Raw genomic sequence first — 5,138 nt, forward strand, 5'->3', positions numbered from 1 at the left:
GAACACTACAACAGCAGCGATGACATTATGAAGAAGAATGATTCCTTCGGACAAACGTCCGGATTTCTCTCTTCTATATTTAATGTCCCATCAATGACTATTACAAGGGTATTTATAGGCAGTAGTTCACCTACCCGCTCGCCAATTTACACTATTTTGCCATCCAACGGCTAGATTCCTAGAATATTCTGTGGGCAATTATGTAACGACACAATTACAACAAGATAATGGAGTACAGCCTGGAAGATTCCCCGGGCTCATGTGAGCCCCTGCGGTCTTCGCTTGTCGCCCGATGATGGCTTCGGTGGTCAGTCGAAGCCCAGATCTTTGCCTTAATGAGCACCCGGAAACTTTGTTGGATGCCTTTGGCTACCGACAAAGACATGACCCGGGTGTCGTTTTCGTCGGTAGGCCTGGGACCGGTGGTCTTCGACGGACATCTCTTCGGCTTCTGAGTCACAGACCCTTCGGCGGCGGGGCCGAAGGTGGCTTCCCCAACAGTAGACCCTCGAGGCCGTGTGTTTCCTTGGAAACCCGTGGCCTCGAAACCTTCGAGCAGGCGCCACGCCGCCCAAAGCACCACCCTTCGGCCCATAGCCGACAAAGGCAAGCGGTGGTCTTCACCTGGGGACGGGTCCAGAATACCTGGTGAAGGAAAAAAAAAACCCTGGCGACATCTTGGGGTTAGTGCAAAAAAAAGGAATAAAGAAAATTTAATTTTTGTGCGGGTTTCAAGGTGTCGGCGTGTGAAGGCCGAAAAGTCATTTATGCCCCTGTTGTGTCCTCGAGACTACTCTGCTTGTTGGGGGCAAAATCATCCAATGGTTGCTCGCCGACGGGCTATATAATACCGTGTCAGCCGCCGCGGGCCAGCCCCCCCTGCGTTCACGTTCTGTGGACACCTGCTTGCCTTCCAGTTTGCCGTGGTTGCCCTGTTTGTAGCCCGGTCGAAGACTGTCAAGCCGAAGGCACTTGGTCTTCGCCTGCCTCTTGGATTTGTTCTAGCCTGTGTTGGTGCTTCGCAATCCGACAAGGTGCCGAAGGGGGACCGTCCGAAGACACCAAGCATGTCCTTCCTCGGACGCACCTGCATGACTCCGGCAATATTGGATGACATGGTGAAGCGCGGAGTGATTGCCGCCGGCTCCGCGCGAGTGCCTCCAATGAGCAACGCGCACCCGGAGATCGACGAGGTTGTCGTATTCAAGGATTTCTTCACCGCCGGTCTTCGGTTCCCTCTGGATACAGTTGTGGTGGATATCTTCGGATTATATAAGATTTTTCTGCATCAGATGATGCCCACTTCCTTTCTGCAGCATAATATGTACTTTTGGTTAGCGAAGACATGCAGACTAGCACCCAGTTCCGAGGGCTTCATGCGCGTTCACCGGGTGCACTACCAGCTGAAGACCATTGTCGTCCCATCGGCCGAGGGCGAGAAGGTCGAAGCAGAGCCCCAGTTTGGTTGTTGCACCCTCGCGTTTTGCCCTACGGTTCCCAGCCCCGTGACCTCTTACAAGAATAAATGGGGAGGTGACTGGGCTTCGTTCTGGTTTTATCACAAGGTTCCTTTGGATCCTGTGATGAAGAGCAATCCGCTTGTTGCGAAGACCATTGGAGAGTTAGGCGAGAACCCGACAGCGGATCCCAATGAGCAGCCGGAGCACGCGGCCTTCCTTGCCATGCTTTGGGAGGTGTCGAAGGTTCTCGGGACCCGGTACATCATGGAGGAGTACTGCGCTTGTCAGTGCTCCCCGTGAAGTCTGGGTGGACCATCAAGACCTGGGCCCCCGAAGAGAAGTGGTTTCATGGCATTCCGATGCCGAACTTCGCCGATTCATTCAGCTTGAAAAGAGAACGTGAGTGTCTTCGCTGTCCACTTTGCCTTTTGTATCGATTTGCTTTGGAACGTGATTGTAATTGTTTTTTGGTGTCGCAGAGATTGATGTCGAAGCCATTGAAAACTTGGCTGACGAGGTGATAGGTCCCCAAGCAAACAATGAGTATCAACGCCTCGTTGTGCTACTCGGTGGAGCCCGGAACAATTGAGTGTTCTGGTTCTTCGGCGTGGAGGCACCCCAGCGGGTCATCCAGGCCAAGCTCATCGAAGCCGAGAAGAAGAAGAAACTAAAGGCGATACAGCCGAAGGCTGGACTTGGCTCCACTGGCCGGCTGCAAAAAAGCAAGAGGAAATGTGGCGCTCCGGTGACCGCTGTGCCGAAGCGTCCCCGCGTCATGGAGCAACTCCTCAGCTTCTCACCCCTGCGCGACCGGGGGGATTCTGAAGACGCCGTCAGCAATAGCGACACTCCGCCGTAGGCGCAGCCCCTTCAGGCGCGCTTGGGGGCGTATGGCCTCGGCCGCACTCCTGCGGTCGAGTACAGAGAGATGGAGCCATAGAGCGATGATGACGAGCGTAGGTCGCCTCAGGTTGTCATCGACTCTCCTGCCCCTGCCGAGGCCGGCACCAGCTCCACGTCCAGCCAATCATCTTCGTCGACGGAGGATGCTGGGGACAACGAAGAGAAGGAAGAAAGCGGTGACGCCGCCGCTCAAACGAAGGCGACTGGGACGGGAGAGCCGACAGCTGAACAGGCTGGAGGGGGTGGGCGAAGCTCCAGCTCCTCGGACAGCAGCAACTTCTTCATCAGCGAAGCCGACCCCCACACTGTTGCTGCAGAGCTGGGGGTCCCGTCTTCGTCAAGGTTGATAGGCGGTCGGGTTGTCGGGAGCCTACGCTTCGAGAGCCGGGACTGGGAGAAGGAATTCTTGTCCTCCGCTGTGGAAACATTTTGTTTCCCCCTTATGGAGAAAAGATTGATGGAGACTGGGCTCCCCAACATGCTGCAATGCGCGCAGGACCTGGCGATGAAGGCTTTTGTAGCTTCTCATTGTGCCACGCGCCAATTGGAGGCCGAAGGCAGCGCAGCATCCTGGGTGATGGAGCTGGAAGCGAGGATCGCTGCCCTTGAGCAAGACAAGGTTAATCTACAAGCCTCCTTGTCCGCTTCCCTTGCCGAAGCAGAGGAGACGTCAAAGGCGCTTGCCGAAGCCCATCAGCGAGCCGCCGATGCCGAGGAGCAGTCGAAGGCAGCGGAGGAGTGACGGTTAAAGACAAAGGAAACACTAGGCCGCTACCGCGAAGCCATTTGCTCTGGCGCCGAAGGCCTTCAGGCGGATATTCACAAGCTTCTTGAAAGGTTTGGCCTGACGCCTCCGGAGGTGTCCCGGGAAGACCACGTTGGTGTTGAGGAGCTGTTTCGGTGGCTTCGCGCCTGTGTGGCCATGGCCGAAACCGGCAGCCTGTTCTTCGGAGATTTGAGCGCCGCCATCGCCGCCCGAAGCTTGAGCGCCTCAGTGTGTAACCTTCTTTCTTCGGGATCGGGTGCTTCGAACAGCATCACGAAGAACGACCTCCGAACCCTTCGCGACAAGACCTTTCAATGGCCCACCGAAGAGGACGTCCGCACCGAAAACTTGCCGCCCCTCCCCAAGAACATCGCCGAGACCTTTTTCCGTGACAAAGGGCGTGGCTTGGTGGCAAGAGAGGGCAAACGCCTAAGGCCGCAGGTGAGGGTTCGGGCTCTGATGTCTTTTCACATTTTTGGCTTAGCGGTTCTGACCGTGCTTTTCATTTCAGCTTCAAGCTAAGGCCGAAGCATATGCTCGGGATGTGCTTGGGGCCGCCGCCGCCGCTGGTAACCTGAGGGACGAAGCACCGGCTCATGAAGACGAAGGTGTGAGGGCGGGTGATGGTCAAGGTGGCGGAGACGCTACGGCCGAAGAGGTGTGAGGATGATGCTATGGCTTTAGCCGGCCTTGTAAAGAAATGTACTTTTGAGATCTAATGCCTTTGGTGTCTGTGCAAAACCTTGTGTTGGAACCTGTGCGGACTACCGAAGGCATTGTCCCTTTGCGGATGAACCGCGGTAATTTTTATGTCTTGGAAATGTTGGTCTAAATTTCATGATGTGCACCCTTGGGCTGCCTTCGACGAGTTCTGGTCTTATAGAACTAGAAAGTATGATGAGCGAAACACAGAAATGAAGAGGTTCTTCGAGGACTTCCAGCATGACCCGGAGCGAAAAGCGAAGATTTTTGTCTGATAGAGCTCTTCGCCGAGAAGCGAAGCGAATTCGCAACGCGACCGAGCATGGTCATCGATTTGATGGTCTTCGCGAGCCGAAGACTGAGCCTGTAGACAAGGAGCCGTGCGGGGGGGGGGGGGGGGGGGGGGGGGGATTTTATGTATCGTCACGGGTGCTGACTTGGGATCATGAGCTGACCTTGCGCTGCCTTTGGTTGTAGGATCCGCGTTTGAGGCTTTTGTTCGGGAGATGGCTGAAGAAATTGTAGATCACGCGGTCTGCGAAGTGATTGCAGAGGCGGACCGCATAGTCTTCGAAGATTAAGTCTCTGCTGTAGACATGGATTGTTGATCCTGGGCTGAAGCCCTTCTTGTAATTGTTGATTGTAACTTGAAATGGATATATAATGTACCAATGTACTTGCAAAGTGAATATTGTATTGTGATTATTAATTGTTAATTGAGCTCTTGGCAGTTCGACCCGTGCTATTCTTACGACATCCCGTCGATGCGCAATGTTGTGCTGATGCGAAGTGCCACCCTTCCCCTTTACATATTGACGGGATGGTAGGTGCATCGACACGACTAGCGGGAAACTATGTATTCTGTGAAGCGCCACCCCTCCGCTTTGGCGGTCGGCGGGGTGAAGCATATGTGATTGTGTTGCTTAGTGCACCGAAGGTTTTGTACGCCTTTTTGGCATGCTTTCGGTTCTTTAGCTCGAACACAACCTAGCCTTTGGCGTTGAGCGTGGCAGGACTTCCCCAAGGATGCCCTCGACTTTTTATCACGAGTAGTTTTTTATCCAAGCCTTCGGCATGACGTGCGACAGGACTTTTCTTTCCTTCGGTGTTTCACGCGACATGACTTTCCTTGCCTTCGGCGTTTCGCGCGATAGGACTTTCCTTAAGATGCCTCTGGTTCTTTAGCGTGGTAGGTCATGCCTAGCCTTCGGTTTTCACGTGACAGGACTTTCCTTAGGATGCCCCCGGCTCTTTAGCGTAGGTAGGTCATGCCTAGCCTTCGGCTTTCGCGCGACAGGACTTTCCTT

At 54.5% G+C, this 5,138-nt stretch overlaps 1 long non-coding RNA gene across 1 annotated transcript; it reads left to right on the forward strand.

Annotated features, from left to right (window-relative positions):
- Positions 1-895: 895 nt before the first annotated feature.
- Positions 896-3,967, forward strand: LOC120685657. Its single transcript, XR_005679687.1, has 3 exons — positions 896-1,859; positions 1,940-3,570; positions 3,641-3,967. It is a non-coding gene; the product is annotated as an uncharacterized LOC120685657 (long non-coding RNA).
- Positions 3,968-5,138: the final 1,171 nt, after the last annotated feature.

Source organism: Panicum virgatum, chromosome 8N (genome assembly GCF_016808335.1).
Source record: "Panicum virgatum strain AP13 chromosome 8N, P.virgatum_v5, whole genome shotgun sequence".
NCBI classification, from domain to species: domain Eukaryota; kingdom Viridiplantae; phylum Streptophyta; class Magnoliopsida; order Poales; family Poaceae; genus Panicum; species Panicum virgatum.